General features: G+C 47.2%; 1 pseudogene; it reads left to right on the forward strand.

Annotated features, from left to right (window-relative positions):
- The first annotated feature begins 10,296 nt into the window (after window positions 1-10,296).
- On the forward strand, window positions 10,297-11,561 carry LOC144783639 (18S ribosomal RNA; annotated as a pseudogene).
- Window positions 11,562-16,992: the final 5,431 nt, after the last annotated feature.

A 16,992-nucleotide genomic window follows, 5' to 3' on the forward strand; every position in this document is an offset into this window, starting at 1 on the left:
CTCACCTCCATGAGCTGCATACAACTCCGGTCCCTCACCTCCATGAGCGTCTCGTAGGGCACCGACTTGTTGATTTGGTGCATGTTGCCCAGCAGGGGCCATGGCGCGGGACCTGGGGGCAGGTGCTTCTTCTTCTTCCAGGAGGAGAGGAGCACGGCGAACAGAAGCAGGGCGAGCACCGCGGCCAGGAGCTGGGACAGCATGACTGCGTCCCCTCGGTGGACAGTTGATCTGACTGTTGCTGCCTTGTGCGCCTGCCCCGTAAGTGTGGCCACGCCCACGCTTGCCCAGCTTTTAAAAGAAAATTAGACTGCCTAGTACGGGTTTTGAGTGGAAGTAGAATGTGGTGAGAGTCAGAACGACGTCAAGTATTCGTAAACCGCACGCCTCAGAAGTTTTGCTCTAAACCCAATATAAAGGCAGTTACGTGTTATGAAGATGATAGGAGGCTTTTGAGTAAGACACGCATTACATTACATTACGATACAAAAAAAAGACAGCGAGTGTTTGAACACTGGCGCTACTGTTGCTAAATCTATGTAGCACTCATTTTATCATCGAATGAAAGAAGTCAGGTCCCGGGCCGGCAGCCAATCACAGCGCGGCCCGGGAATGACGTCACGGGGGGTCCCGGGCCGGCAGCCAATCGCAGCGCGGCCCGGGACAAAGGGGCGGGGCTTAAAAAAAGCACCAGAAACGCCCCCGAATCGCGTTTTCAAGAGAAAGCGCGATTGACAGCCTCTGTCTCCCAATGGCTAGTCTCCATTTATGGAGCTAGCCAATTGGAAACAGAGGCGGTCCAAACATCCCTACTGAAAACAAAAGTTTTCGATCTGGGAGGGGCACTGCGTGCCTCTCGCCAGGTCGAAACCTAAAAAAGGGCATCTGCACAACCACAGGGGAGGGGCCCCTGTCTGACAAGGAGTTCAAGAAGATTGACACTGTCGGGAAGGATGCGCTGGTAAAGCACCTTCCGGAGGCCCACTGAAAGAGGGGACAGGAGCTGGGCACTGAGGTAAACTATTAACACTGCTAATACTAGGTGGGCCTTTGCCGCAGACAGTGGCTAGGGGTGTCAACATAGCGTCCTCCTCCTCAGGCATGCCTAACCTAAGGGTGTCCGAGTTCAGGCCCAAGGTGCAATGGAACCTCCTAAATGTAGTTTCAAACCTCAGGTCGCTGAGATGCTTGAAAAGGAGGATGTAGCCAAGTCTATGGACACCATACAGTCCCAAATCTGATTTTGTAAGCAACAAACCAGGAGCCTCAGTCTAGAGACCCACTTAACAATACCGGCAGTCCTTTCAGGACCTCCAACATCCAAAGTCCTTCCACAGAGGGGCTTCTAGAAGGAATGAGCTTGGGAAAGGCAGTAGTGGCAGCACAAGGAGCTCATCCACTACAAAGCAGGAGTCCCCTTCCCTTCAACCACATGACCCCTGTCAGATCTATAACCAAACATGCTACAAATGGAAAATGTTATCCTGTAACCATCAGTTCATAGCGTGCACTGCTGTGGATTCACATGCGCCCACCTTCCTCCACGGTAGTGAGCTATGATCAAAGATATTTTATTTGTCCTTAAAGTACTTCTACTGTGCACACCACACTATGCCTTTGAGACTGTACTCCACTTACAAGGAGAACTGAAAACTATCTGATTAACAAATTAGAAGCCTGAGCAACAATTGTAAGCGTAAAAGTTCATATGAATTCACAACTCTCCAATGGATTTTTTTCTTCTTCTTTTATTATTCCGTTTTCATAGCATCTTCAGTAATTAAAATTCTTGTTGGGTGCTATTCAAACCACAGGGTTACAATTGTTGCTCAGGCTTCTAATGTGTTAATAATTTGTATTTAGTGTGGAACTTGTCTATTTGTTTTACAACTATTGGCAGTGGTTGTACATTAGCCTTGAGCACTCTTGACTTTGTGAATTTGAATTGAGAGACGGATCTCACTGTCTTGCGCATGGTTCCCCTACTGCCATAACTTCTTAGTGTTGAAAACTATCTGAGGTGGATCTAGTCCAGCAGCACGCTGGACTCACAGCATGTTTTCTGGATCAAACTTCTTCGAAGAACCTCAAGTTTCAAATATCTGGGCCCAACACCCGAAAGCTGGATATGCAGAGCATGTGAATCTACAGCACTACGCACTACGAACTGACAGGTACAGGGTAAATAACATTTTCCTATATATGTAATTTTCAGTGATTTACACATTTGGTCTTTAGAAAATTAGAAGATACAATTGAAAATGGGATATCATAGAAAGGCCTTTTTTTATGCCGATGCTCCATTGTGGAAGATCGTTTGATGCATCTCCATGGCCAATCATGATCCGACAGGTGTGAATGCCCATTGTAGAGTTGAGGCATCCAGTGCAAATCATTGGGGTAGATTTACTAAGTTGTAGTGCAGTGCATCACAGCGCATGGACCAAAGTTGCGCCAGGGGGAGAGAGCAGCGCAGAGCCTTATTTACTAAATATTAACTGCTGCTACTCTCCTAATGCTGCGCAGCTCCACACATGGGCTGTCTACCGCCACACACACACACACCTTTGCTGCATAAATGTCCTAACATAGCTTTTGCACTGAAAGAGTCCCCTTCAAATACAAAACCATCTCCCTCGACAAAATACCCTTTCAGGAATTTGCGCTGAAATGGTTGTCTTATAGTACAGATTCCCTGATCAGTGACTAAAGGTATGGTACAACTGCCTAAACTATATTCACAGTACTTCTATAAAACAATGCTGTATCTGAACCTCAAAGCACGATAACGCAACTTCCTCTGACAGTATCCTTTTCTCATTCTGCACCTTCGATCATCATTGCCATTAACAACTGAACAGTCCTTTCATCGCTAAAAAACATCCCAAAAGGCCAATAGCACTGACTGCCTCGCTACCATCTCCCACTAATACATACCACTGAGTGGCTCTTTGCTGCTCAAACCATCCAAAAACAAGATTCTGTTGTCTGGGCCACTGGAATTATGCGGCAGTGAAGTGTAAAATTATGCGTCAGGGTTGAGTAAACTATGCAGCATGATAAGCCAAATTATGAAGTAATGTAGACCATTTTCTTTATAGTATTACTTCATTATTTTGTCATTATTCCACTATTTAACACTGGGCATTAGTTGTCCCACATTAGTACCATTCTAACATCCAAATGTAACAAAAAGCAACAGAAAGGTCACCAGTGAGGCTTTGCAAAGGGACTTCCACTGTGCTGCAACACGTGTTGCTTTATTTTTTTTGTAACTTTTGAACCGTTTCAGCTAAAACCTTTTTCCTGCAGATTATGGAATGTGGCAAATCTATAATAATGCAAAAAAAACGCCACGGCCACACTATTACATAATTTGAGTGGCCCTGGTTATTTTCCATCTTCAGCACAAGAAATATTTTATTCATGGATATTATCACACCTACCTCTCTCCAACCGCACTTCACCTTTATGATCAAAACTACCTCCGGAGCTTGCCACAACCTCCCCAGCAATTCCCACCTATCCACAACTCTTTAATTCCCTAGGTATCACCAATAAGGCCTGCTAGTGTATTCTTCTGCTAGAACGCTGTCTGTACTCCTCCAAGCTCTTTGAGCAAGGGAACGACTTCAGACTTCCCAGCGCCAGGAAACCCATGGTGTCAGTGCGCTTTATAAGCACCCCTTACGATACGATACGAGTAAGTCTCGTCAATCCCTTGAAAGCCACCCCCAGATCTGCCTACCCACCACCAGGTCGACTGGCTCTCCATGCAAATTAAAGTACTCTGAAATTTCATTGGCACTAAATGTATCCTTGGTATCAGCCCCTCACTTCACCTACATCACCTCAAACCTACACCCTGGCCACCCTCTCTGCTCAGATGACCGTGTGGCTTTCACATGTCTTTATTGGAAGGCTCTGCTCCTCCAACCAGGAGCCGTGGCTTGCATCTATAGTTTGAAAGAAGCCTTTGCGTCTTCCTTCCTCCAGACCGAAAGTAAGTGGCCCTAGCCATCACTCGCCTATGACTCCGACCTCAAAACTAAAATGTGGGCCCCGTAGTATTGGTGATTAAAAAAAAAAAATAATGTGTTATTCTTCCATTCATCATCATTCTAATACACGTTCGTGCTTATCAGGTGCAATATTTCTTTCATAATATGCTTTACTGGATCTAGATGCACAAGTCCCGCATTTTGTAAGACATACTTAGTGAGCAAAGAAATGCATTTAAAAAATAAGCATTACCAAAGGAAATGGGTTTGATGCATGCAGTCAATTGCTGACAAAAGTAATAAAAGCAAGGCTGCCGCGGTGCAGGCAACAATAAGCATGGTTTGTGTACATAATATATGAATATGGTAAAATAAATGTGTGATCAAAGTGTGCTTTTCAGATTCAAAATAACCCCTTGGGCATTCAAATGGAGGCGGAGGATAAAGGAAAACAAGCAATAAAAGGTCCAATGTGCATGTTGCTGCGACTGTTACAATATGTTATCAACCAGAAACTGATCCAGTGGCTGAAGGAGGTTGAACCTAAGTCAGTCCCCCTTTTATCTCCAAATTACTTAACATCTCTGTAGGCTCCCGAGGGGGCGGAGCTCCCTTCTCTTGCACGTTCCTAAATTCAGGGCAGCTAGTGCTCTGAAAGAATCTTTCCCTCGGAGATGCCAGCTCCATACGGAACTCTACTATCCAAACTAAGAACAATGAGACTAAACCCTGCCTTCAGGAAACAACTCAAAGTTTACCTAGTCTGTCAGTGCCTGATCGAAACAATAATCTACACCATCATCGCAAACCCACCTCGTCTTCATGGTTATAATAATGCTTAGTGTTTTATAATGTTTTTCACTCAGTTGCCTTCTCGTGCATAATTGTTATCTGTGAAGAGCCCTAAAAGCCACGGGACCAGGTGCTTTTTCTAAAGGTGGTAAATAAATGAATAAAACCCTAGAGAAGCTGTATAGAATACAACGTTTAAAATCAAAAATTGCATTTCGGAAATACGATAGTAGGTTATACTGAACAAAACAGCTTTTGTTACCCAAACAGGGCTCATCTGAATTGAAAGATTTTTTGATGTGTTCGTTTGGAAACTCTATACCAATTATTTTTAAAGAAAACTATAACTGTACAAAAACAAGTGATATTAGCCACTACCTGAAACATTTACGAATCATGCATACATTGCATATACAAGAATCCTGTATCACACTGAACTACTCCACCATAAAGTGATCTGTCATCAACAGAACGTTGACCCTGTGAAAACATTTCCATCCTCAAAAAAACAACCTTTGATGTTTGATGCAAACGGATTAACTTTCGGTAAACTTGTATAAGTGTGTGTTAAGAATTCCATAAGATCCCACTAAACCGTATAGTTCTCCTATTTCACACATGAAAACATAATCACAGTGGGGATAGCCACAGTGATGGCAGGTTCACATTTTGTCAAAACGCTTTGTACCAACACGGATACCAAATCTTTTTCATGCATATTTCTACCCTCCAAACATAATCTCTTTTGCCCATCTTGTTTTTTTTTCTTCTCATGTCCTTTGGTTGCTTTCTGCTTTGAATCAAGTATTCCTTGGTTGTTCAGGTACAAAGAGATTTCTAAGAAATTATGTGAAATTTCAGACGTCTTAGGGGATCCTGCCAAGAGGGGTGTCTGCTTTGGCATACTACGGGGCGGATTTATCATCGAAGTCACAAAACAAATTACGCATACCGGCGAACATTGTTGCGATTGTACTTTCCAGCAGAGATCTTCATTTACACTGCAAAATAGCCTTAAAGTAACGCTAATTAGAACATTGGAATGTTGGGAGCTCCATTGAAAACAATGGAGTGCTCTGGGCTTATAATGGCTGGTATAAGCCTGGAGCTCCAACATTCCAATGTTTCTTTGTTCACAGCTCTGACTGTGAACAAAGGGTTCAGGGAGCCTGAGGAGATTCCAATCCCCTCACGCTCCCAAAAGGCTTTGTTTTTTTTGTTACAACATTCTGTCCTCTAGTGACAGAATGTTCTAATAGCCTTATAGCCCTGCGCAGATGGGCTATACCGCTATTAAAGTCCCTCTCCCTTGTTAAAGGCCCTCGCCTTCGGCTCGGGGCCTTTAACGCTGGAGAGGGCCTTTAATAGCCGGTATAGCCCTCTACGGCGGGCTATAAGGCTATATTAGAACTTTGAAATCTTCATTAAAGACAAAGGAGGGGTAGTCCTGCTCCAATATTCAATATTGTGTTTCTCCCTTTTTAATTTAGAACATTATACCATCAGTGGGTGGAATGTGCTAATAGCCTCATTGCTCTTCTGCCTTCGGCTAGAACAGTTCGTAAATACCTTCTCCCTTATTAGCAGCATAGCCCATGGCAGCAGGTTAAAAAGTTATATAGCACTCTACGCTGGGGCGATGTCCCATGCACGAGTGGTTTATGGACATCCTGATGCTACTACCCATGGTTTTTGATGCAAATCCCCATCTCTTAACAGTCGTAGACAGGGCTTTGTGCCAAAAAATGCCTTTTCAAAGCTGGTGGTAAGTTGGAGACATCTTTTAATTTCTCCAAACATTTCTCACATAGAATGTATGCTGCGCTGTAAAGCACACAATGACAAAAACATGTAAAGTTAGTCTAAGCATAGTACTTTATATTGGAAGGATATCCTTCCTTTAGAAAACTTAATGCTACATCACATACATTTGCACCATGGTGAAAAGTTGTATGCAATGTGTCAGGTAACTGTCATTGGTGGAGGGGATGGCAACAGCAACGCCATATCTTTGTACATATGGCTCAGCACTGTTTTCCCCATTGTACAACACAATGCAGCAACTGTGATTTTTATCTGATAGAGACTTCAAGCCACAGATTCCTTACCTCAGAATAATCCCAGGCATCAGACTGGATCTGTAAGTTTTTTATCAGTAGCCCTCCGCACCGCTAGGTGGCATCGTTTGGCTCCACGTCAGCATCATCCGTGCCAGAAGGGATGTGCGCGCTATCTATATAGGCTCCACCTCGGCACGCTGATGTCAGTTCTTTCCTTTACGCGCCAGATAGCGCCGATGCAGGCAGAGCTAACCGCAGTCATTTTTTTGTCTTGCTTTTTTTTTTTTTTTACTTTTTGTCAATACTATTTTGAGACAATTTCTCTCCTGGTGTAACAGTATGTCTGAGTCAGGGTTCACTGTACTTTCCCGGAGCTGGAGCGATCCCCGCCCAGCTTTAGAAATGTTATGAATTCATGAATCTCATACGTACGTGGCCAGGCCCCACAGGTTTGGGAGAGACCCCCACTGGATCTTTGCCGGCGGGATCGCCCTTAGCACCAGTCACAAGCCCCATGGAACCCAAGTTGAATGTAGAGTCAGTGGCAAAACAAAGACCTTCGTCTGTGCCTGCTCCAGTGAAGCATCCACAGCAGCGCCATCCCCATCATAATTCCCAACCCTGACACGGAGCCGGACGGGCATCGAACAATACCGGTTCCAGCACCAACTGGGACCATGCTATCCGATCTGAGCCTGTGCCTTTTTCATTTCACAGGCCTGGAGAGGGAGACTAATGGGAGGCGTCAGAGGACCCTGAAAGATACCAGCAGCCCCTAGATGAGAATGAGGACAATCAGCATGGGGAACTTGCGGAGTTCAGTTGGTTAGATGCCTCACCTGACACGGGCCGGTCCTCCTACCATGGCTACAGAGGAGGAGCCTCTTTCTCTGTAGTGGAGTGTAGGGCAGCTGAGGTCTTGAACCTTCAGCTACCCCCGTGGCAGTCAAGACATGCGTCTTGACGGAGGTGCTTCAGCCATGAGTCACCCCTTCTATACCTTTACTGCCCTTTAATGAAGCCCTTACCAATGTCCTATCCAGGGCCTGGTCCAAGCCCTGCACACGGGCTCCTGTGCATAGGACAATTGCCCGCCGCCATCGCCCCGCTCCTGGGGACCCCAAATTCCCTACCCAAACCCCACTCTAGGAGCTTGGTGGTCGAAGACTCCACCTCTAAGATCAACCCCAGTGTGAAGTGGGAATCACAGAGACTGGATACCTTTGTCAAAAGAATGTTCTCTTCGGCAAGCCTTGCACTGCGGTCAGTGAACAACCCTAGCGGGATAGGGAATCCCAGAAGCTGGCTACCTTTGTCAAAAGAATGTTCTCTTCTGCAAGCCTTGCACTGCGGTCAGTGAACAACCCCAGCGTGGATAGGGAATCCCAGAGGCTGGATACCTTTGGCAAAGTAATGTTTTCTTCCGCCAGCCTTGTACTGCGGTCAGTGAACACCGCTTGCCTTTTGGGCTAATATTCTCCTACAATCTGGGATTCTATTGCGCAATTGCTGACTATGGTCTAAGGAGGCCTAAGCCGTACTCTCCCAGACTATTGCTGACAGAGAGATGCAGCAGAGTTAATCATACGATGTGGACTGGACAAGACTGACTTGCTGGATAGAGCGATTTAATCGTTGGTGTCTTTGCGGACCCAGACCAGGTTGAGAACCACTGGCTTTTCTGGGGCTGTCCAAGCCTTTGTTATGAACATGCCCTTTGATGGCTCTCGTCTTTTGGAGAGAAGAAAGGCTCAGCGCTGGAGTGTTTCAAGCACAGCCGAGCTACAGCCAGGTCATTGGGCTTGTCTATTGCCCACGTCATTCGTAGCCACGGAAGGGGTCAACAGCCATGTCTATACCCTCCCCATCACGACCAATAGGCTTCCCAGCCTTGTCATGGCTGAGGTCACGGGTCCCATAGACCAAGTAGGGCAGTTAGCCAAATGTTTGGCTAGTACACCGGTTATGCCATCACCTGCTCCACTGGTGGTCAGTAACATTGGATGATCTGCAAAATCCAACAGTCCAACTGGGCTTACCCTTCTCTTTCTTACTAACCCTCCACTGATTCCACCCACTTACGACCGTCTGACAGAGGACTACCTCTCCTTGCTCCATCAGGAAGTGTTGGCTGTCTTGGCCAAGGGAAGCATAGAGAGGATGCCAGCATCAGAAGTAGTTTGTGGTTGCTATTTATTCTACTTTCTGGTGCCCAAGAAGGACGGAGGCCTTCATCTTATCCTAGTCCTGCGCATTCTCAAGCTCTTCTTGAAAAGGAGAAATCCAAGATGCTCAAGCAAGTTGTGACTGCCCTGGACCCTGGATGGTAGCTTTGGAAATGCATGATGCGTATTTCCCCTTCCTGCCCGCCCACAGATGTTACCTGTCATTGATGGTGGGCCAAGAGCACTTTCAGTTTGCCATGCTCCCTTTCAGACTTTCCTGTGGCCATCGAGTGTTCACAAAAGTGATGGCAGTGGTTGCAGCTCATCTGCAGAGGTCAGGGGTTCCAGTCTTTCCCTACCTGATGATTGGATGTTGAATGCGGGCCTGCCCCAGGCAGTCGTCTCCCGCCACCAGACTATGGCGAACATCCTTCACTCGCTAAGGTTCACTATCAATGTGCCAAAGTCACGCCTGACTCTTTCTCAGATGCTCTCTTTCACTGGAGTCGTTCTGGACATAGTACAGTTTCGGGTCTATCCTCCTGAGTGGCAAGTCCAGGATATTCAGCCTGTAATACTGATGTTTCAGCCTGGATTTTGGTGAGTATGACCCCGAGGTTGTTGGACCTCATGGCCTCCTGCTTGTAACACGTGCCTTTTGGCTTAGGTGGGCTTTGTAGAAAGACCTAAAGTTCCAGTTGGGAGAACATATGGGGAATCTCTCCGATATGGCCCCGATGTTAAAGGGGACCGCAAAAGATCTGCAGTGGTGGCTAGTGGACGGCAATTGGGTCGTTGGCAGAGCCCTCTCCACCAGAGCTGACTGTGGTGACAGATGTGTCACTTCTGGGATGGGGAAGCCACATGGGATAGGTGGAGACCAGAGGACTCTGGTTTCTGGCAGAGTCCAACTCCACATCAACCTGTTGGAGCTTCGGGCAATTTTCTTGGCTTTGAAAGCCTTTCTTCCTTTGATCAAGGGAATGTTGGTGCTGGTGTTCACAGACAACACCACCATCTTTTAGTACTGCAACAAACGGGGCGGGTGGTATCGTGGATCCTTTGTGAAGAGGCTCTACGTCCCTGTACATGGCTGGAATGTCAGTGCATTTCCATGGCAGTTCAACACCAGGACGGACAAACTCAGCTGAAGATGCCTCGTGGATCATAAATGGCTTCTCCTGAAGGTGGTGCATTCTGGTAGTTCTCAGACTTACTCCTATCCCCACTGACCACGCTAGGAACTTAGGCATCATTCTGAACAAGCTAACCAGGACGACTCTGGTCAGCTCCATCTCCTCCTCCCAAGGAAGACTCCCCTGCTTGCCTAGGTGCTAAAACTCTGACCGAGCCCAGGTCAGAGATCCTTTAATGAGCATCCATTGGATGGTAAGGGTTGTAGCAACAGCGGTATTTCCAGCTTCAATAGAGTATATTAAAGTTGCTGCAATTTAAAAAGCTTGTTGTTGGCTCCTGAAATCGTGCTGGTATTACATCGAGAAGTGAACTACCAACTCTCTCAGCCTCAGCGCACCCCCTGATTGTCTGAAGTGTTTACTTTGAAAACTTTAGTGTCCAAAGCAGGCCGGTCACCTGAATACTGCAGCTAGCGGTACCATTTTGTTGGTTTTCAGAACTAGGGCTATAATTGAGGTGGCTGGGGGCATTTGTATTGTGTTGTTAAAGGTGAAATTATTGAACTGACACAAGCCAAATGAAAGCATTTGCCCGGAATATTTTCATTGATAAAATCTGAAAGTCAGAAGTTCAAAGACCATCACATACAATCGTTGTTCCAACCATAAACAATGCAGACTAGTGTTCTGGTGGCGTTGTTCCCATGACCCGCCGAGCAGCTTCTGGGAAATCAAAGTCTTAAGGTACCAGGTGGGTGGTAGCTAAAATTTAAAGGAATTGATGGAAGGGGTCCACCAGAAGGGGAGCCAGCAATTTAATTTGACTAAACAAGGGAAAACTCACCTGACTTGGACACGAAAAGGATAGACAGATTAATAGCTCTTTCTTGATTTTGTGCGTGGTTGTGCATGGCCATTACTAGTTGGTAGAACAACTTGTCTGGTTAATTTCGATCTCCTCCATGCTAACTATTACCCCACCCCCAGTGGTCGGCGTTCAACTTTTTAGAGGGACAAGTGGCGTTCAGCCACATGAGATTAAGGAAAATCAGGTCTACAATGCTCTTAGATGTCGAGAGCTGCACGCTCACGACACTGAACGGATCAGCATGCGTCTACCCATAGCCAACAGGAGCGGGTAACTTGCTGAGACCAGTTCATGATGGGGGTTGGGAATTGCAAGCCTTTCCCACAAATGATGCACTCACAGTAAGTGCAGGTCATAAGCTTGCATTGATTAGGTCACTGCCATTTGTACACACTGCTCGTCACTACTCCTGACTGGACGGTTTGGTGAGGTCCTTAAATCAGCAACGGCCTAGGTGAATTGCCGAGAAGACACTCAATCTTGACTATCTAGAGGAAGTCAAAGTCCTAAAAAGGTTCTCGTAGGTGGAAAGAACAATTAACGCGTGAGCGAATGACAGCGCCAGTTCGAACCCTCGTTCACCTCCCAGACAGAACACCTGGCCAGCAGAGTGGTCTGCCCCTGCCTGTTTTGTGGGCAAGAACCAGGCATAGGACGGGCTCCTGGTCTGAAGGTTCCAACAGAAGTGAGGGACCAGGGAAGGTGGGCGGGCAACCACAACCCCTCCAGGAGGGGCACAATGTGACGGGACCTAATTTAACCCAATAAAACCCCAAGGGAAACTGCATCATAGTGACTCCCTGGGCTGGGACAGCCCCCCTCTAAGGCAGTGCTGCCTTGGTCCTCTCATGCCTGATACCTGCCCTCCCTGCTCGTGATAAAAAATAACTGAGGAGCAACCTGTCTCAGGCGGCAGGGCAGTGTGGATAAGTAGGAGCTGGATCGAGGAGAGAACCCTCGATCCTCAGCAGAGACCCTATGCCCCTCAAAGCCAGTGCAAACTGCTTTGAGGCACAGGGGTGAAGCAGGCCCCAGAAACCCTATCTGGTGCCTCCCCCTGGGCATGGATCCCCAGTCTGCCAGCATGTCTCAGCTGGGAACTCTCAATGCACAGGGGTTGAGCCCTGACTCCTGTTGGGTGGCAGATGACCGACATGCAAGTGGGTTGACCCTTCCTCATTGCCAGGTATCTCGTTGAAGGTCCTGTGTGGTCAGGCTGGGATTTGAAAACTTGTGTGGTCCTTCCTAACGTCTGGGAGGGCCAGTGCTTAGTGCTTGCCTGCTGCGGTAATGGAGTGGGGCTCCGGGGTATATGCCTGGAAATACACTTTGAATTATAGAAGCCTACTTCCAGAGTTGAAGGGGTGCCAGGCTGTCTCGCTGCGAGGGCAGTGGATGCGAACCACTGCCTTCCGCCTGCCTCTTCTACATCATGCAGGTGAGAGAGTTACAAAAGTTGCCAGTGGATCACTCAGCTAATGAGTCGAGGGAGGACGCAGCTAACTGAAAGAATTAGTGTGAATTCCAGGGCACATTGATCAGGCACTTAGCACCCAGGTTCTTCCCGGGGCTATGCCTCTCTGAGGGTTGCTTAAATATCACTCGCCCTAGGGCTCTCCCAGGGTGCGGACGGCTTGGGTGTCACAGGCGCTCTGCTCTTGTCCCCCCGCCCACCAAAGTCAGACCTCCAATAGCCCATCACTGGACACCCCCTCACCCTTAGTCCTGCTGCGGAGGTATGGCACTGCTGCACCTGGCCTAAACCCATCTGAGTGGGGCAGGTAGGTGACCGGTCCACCCTGGGCATAAAAAAAAACTGGGATCCCACAGATCGATCAATCAATCAATACATTTGTAAAGCGCGCTACTCACCCACGAGGGTATCAAGGCGCTGAAGGGAGGGGGGGTGCCACTACTGCTCGAAGAGCCAGGTCTTGAGGTGTCTCCTGAAGGTGAGATGGTCCTGGGTCAGTCGCAGGTGTGTGGGGAGGGAGTTCCATGTCTTGGCTGCCAGGTAGGACAATGATCTTCCTCCGGTGGTGGCTCTGCGAATCCGTGGGACGGTGGCGAGGGCGGTGGAGCGGAGCTGGCGGGTGGGGGTGTAGAACGAGAGGCTGTTGTTGAGGTATTCGGGGCCCATATTGTGGAGTGCTTTGTGTGCGTGGGTGAGCAGCCTGAACGTGATCCTCTTGCTGACGGGGAGCCGGTCCAGGTTTCTCAGGTGGGTGGATATGTGGTTGTGGCGAGGGATGTCGAGGATGAGTCGTGCGGAGGCGTTCTGTATGCGCTGAAGCCGTTTCTGAAGTTTGGCTGTGGTTCCTGCGTATAGGGCGTTCCCGTAGTCCAGTCGGCTGGTGACGAGGGCCTGGGTGACCGTCTTTCTGGTTTCGGTGGGGATCCACCGGAAGATCTTTCGGAGCATGCGAAGGGTGTTGAAGCATGAGGACGAGACAGCGTTGACTTGTTTGGTCATTGTGAGCGAGGAGTCCAGGATGAATCCCAGGTTGCGAGCGTGGTCCGTGGGTGTCGGTGCGGTGCCCAGTGTCATGGGCCACCAGGAGTCGTCCCAGGCGGATGGGGATTGTCTGAGGATGAGGACCTCCGTCTTGTCCGAGTTGAGCTTCAGACGGCTGTGCTTCATCCATTCTGCGACATCTTTCATTCCGTCCTGGAAGTTGGCTTTGGCGGTGCGGGGGTCTTTGGTGAGGGAGAGTATCAGTTGGGGGTCGTCGGCGTAGGAGATGATGATGATGATGATGTGTTTGCGTGCGATGGTGGCGAGGGAGCTCATGTAGATATTGAAGAGAGTTGGGCTGAGTGAGGAGCCATGGGGTACGCCGCAGATGATCTTGGTGGCCTCTGAGCAGAAGGGAGGGAGGTGGACTCTCTGGGTTCTGTCGGAGAGGAACAAAGTGATCCAGTCCAGGGCTTTTCCTTGGATCTCAGAGTTGTGGAGGCGGGTTATTAGGGTGTGGTGGCAGACGGTGTCGATGGCTGCCGAGAGGTCCAGGAGGATGAGAGCGGCTGTCTCTCCGTTGTCCATCAGGGTCCTGATGTCATCGGTGGCTGCGATCAGGGCGGTCTCGGTGCTGTGGTTGGCTCGGAATCCGGACTGGGATGGGTCGAGCGAGTTGTTTGCTTCGAGGAATGCAGTCAGCTGTTTATTGACGGTCTTCTCGATGACTTTAGCCGGGAAGGGGAGAAGAGAGATGGGGCGAAAGTTTTTGAGGTCTTTGGTGTCCGCTGTTGGTTTCTTCAGAAGGGCGTAGATTTCTGTGGATGATTGTGCGCAACACCTTGGGTGCCTACTCCTGACGTTGGGAAGTCCCCCGTGCGTTCCCTGCATCCAAGTACGACCTGAGATCAGACAACACCATCCACTGAATTCAAGCATATAAGTAAGTGGTGGAAAAAATTAACCAAGATTCCCTTTGTAATGGTGAGGAATAGATTGTGCAGGCACATCGACATTTCGACCCAGAGGAGTGCGTGATTCAAGAGGAGTCACAGCGGGTCTTCTTCAGGATTTCTTCAGGACTTCTTCAGGACTTCTTCACGACTTCTTTCGCGCGTCAAATCGGGCTCGCCCTCTGATAGTTGCCCCCACCACATTTTAAAGGAAGTGTGCCTAGCCATTCCATCGGCAATTCTTCCTCTTTTGAATGAATCACTCAATCAGGGCAAAGTCCCTGATGGGTTTAAAAATGCTACTTTGATTCCATTATTGAAGAAACCAGGAGCTGATCCCCTAATCTTGGTTAATTATAGACCTATTTCCCTCCTCCCTTTTTTTTCTAAACTTCTGGAGGCACATGTCTCTAGATGTTTATCTAACTTTGTTGAAAGCTCTGAATACTTGGAACCAAATCAAGCGGGATTCCGCCCATGTCACTCAACGGAAACTGTCATCCTGGCTGTCCAGGACACACTAAGATCTAATGCTGACAAAGGCATCCATCAGGCTCTGGTGCTCCTTGATCTGTCGGCCGCGTTCGACACGGTTGACTATAACATCCTGATCAACCCTGTCGAGCAGGCCGGCCTCAGGGGCCCTGCCCTGAAGTGGATTGCCTCTTTTATTACAAATCGAACACAGTCAGTGCGCTTGGGATCTTTTACAGCCCCCATAATGTCATCGACTTGCGGCGTTCCCCAAGGTTCGTCACTTTCTCCTTTATTATTTAACCTTTACCTTTGTCCACTGATTTATTCTTTAAAAAATTTCAAAATAACCCTATATAATTATGCTGATGATCTTCAGCTAATTATTCCTTTAAATTCCCCAAACTCTGCCGCCGAATGCTCAGCCGTAATGTCGCATATACAGAACTGGATGACCTCAAACCATCTTAAACTGAACCCAGGCAAGACAGAATTGATCTTGCCTGGGGAAAGTGGACTGAGCTGGGGGAAACCGTGCTGGCCAACAGACATGGGAATCCCTCCTATAAAGACCCAATCGGTTAAAAGCTTGGGGATAACACTCAACGAGGACCTGTCCCTCAAAGGACAGGTGGGAACGGTGGTCTCCTCCAGCTTTTACCAACTTAGGAAGATCAGGAAAATTGCCCATCTCCTAACTCATTCTGCACTCATTCAAGTGGTGATTGCCCTTGTTCTCTCCCGGCTAGATTTTTCAAACAGCCTCTACTTGGGTCTCCCGATGGGCCTATTAAAACGTCTACAGATGGTCCAAAACCAGGCGGCAAGACTGATCTGGAAACAACCAAAGTGGCAATCAATTAGAGCTGGGTTGGAAAAACTACACTGGTTGCCAGTGGCCCAGCGAATTGCCTTTAAAACAGGGTGCATCACTTTTAGGGCGCTTCATGACAATGGCCCTAGATTCATTAGGCAATCTGTTACTCACTACACACCCTCGCGTAATCTACGCTCTAAACACCTAATTCTTGCAAATGTCTCCTCGTTCAAGAAAAAACGCCAGGGTGGTAGTTGTTTTCACCATCTGGCTGCCTTCTTTTGGAATACTCTTCCCCTTTCGATTAGACAGAGCAATGACCTACTGGCATTTCGAAAATCTTTAAAAACGTGGCTGTTCCAACAGGCTTATGCTTAAGAGTGGTGTTGGTTGTCTTGATCCTATAGCGCCAAGAAACCCAAGGGTGTATGTGCGCTCAAGAAATTGTTATTAACATAACATAACAGGACATGTGGGAGGACAGCCAGTGAGGCTAGCAACCAATGGCCGGTAGAGTACTTCAGTTTGTGATCCACCAGAGGTTGGATTCTTGTCAAGGATGATGAAGAATTGCATCAATTATAACCCACCAAGGATTGGATTGTAGAAGCAATGATGATCGCATCAGGATTGGAACGAGTCAGATTCTTGGGGCAATGATGTTCATGAATCACCACAATTGCCAATACTGGACTTTACTCTCTCCTTTTTCTTATAACCTTTATGAACAAAACATAACGTTCCGTTTTATGAATTACGTCACTAGTTTATTTATTCATTTTTCTCACTAGTCGAACGTTTTTTCTTTATCAATGACTCAAGAATTTTTTGTGCATGTACAAACAATTACAAATAAATACAAATTATTACAATTAATAAATTAATAAACATTACATACAATTCCTTTACAAATTTACAACACAGTCACTCCAAACTGTGGCCAATACATACATCCCTCACTCACTCCAAACCAAACATACATATGTGAGTGAGGGATGTATGTATTGGCCATAGTTTGGAGTGGATTTGTTGTAAATTTGTAAAGAAATTGTATGTAATGTTTATTAATTGTAATAATTTGTATTTATTTGTACTTGTTTGTACATGCACAAAAAATTATTGAGTCATTGATAAAGAAAAACGTTCGACTAGTGAGAAAAATGAATAAATGTAACTAGTGACGTAATTCATAAAATGGACCGTTATGTTTTGTTCATAAAGGTTATAAGAAAAAGGAGAGATTAAAGTCCAGTATTGGCAATTGTGTTGTT

Source organism: Lissotriton helveticus, chromosome 9, assembly GCF_964261635.1.
Source record: "Lissotriton helveticus chromosome 9, aLisHel1.1, whole genome shotgun sequence".
NCBI classification, from domain to species: domain Eukaryota; kingdom Metazoa; phylum Chordata; class Amphibia; order Caudata; family Salamandridae; genus Lissotriton; species Lissotriton helveticus.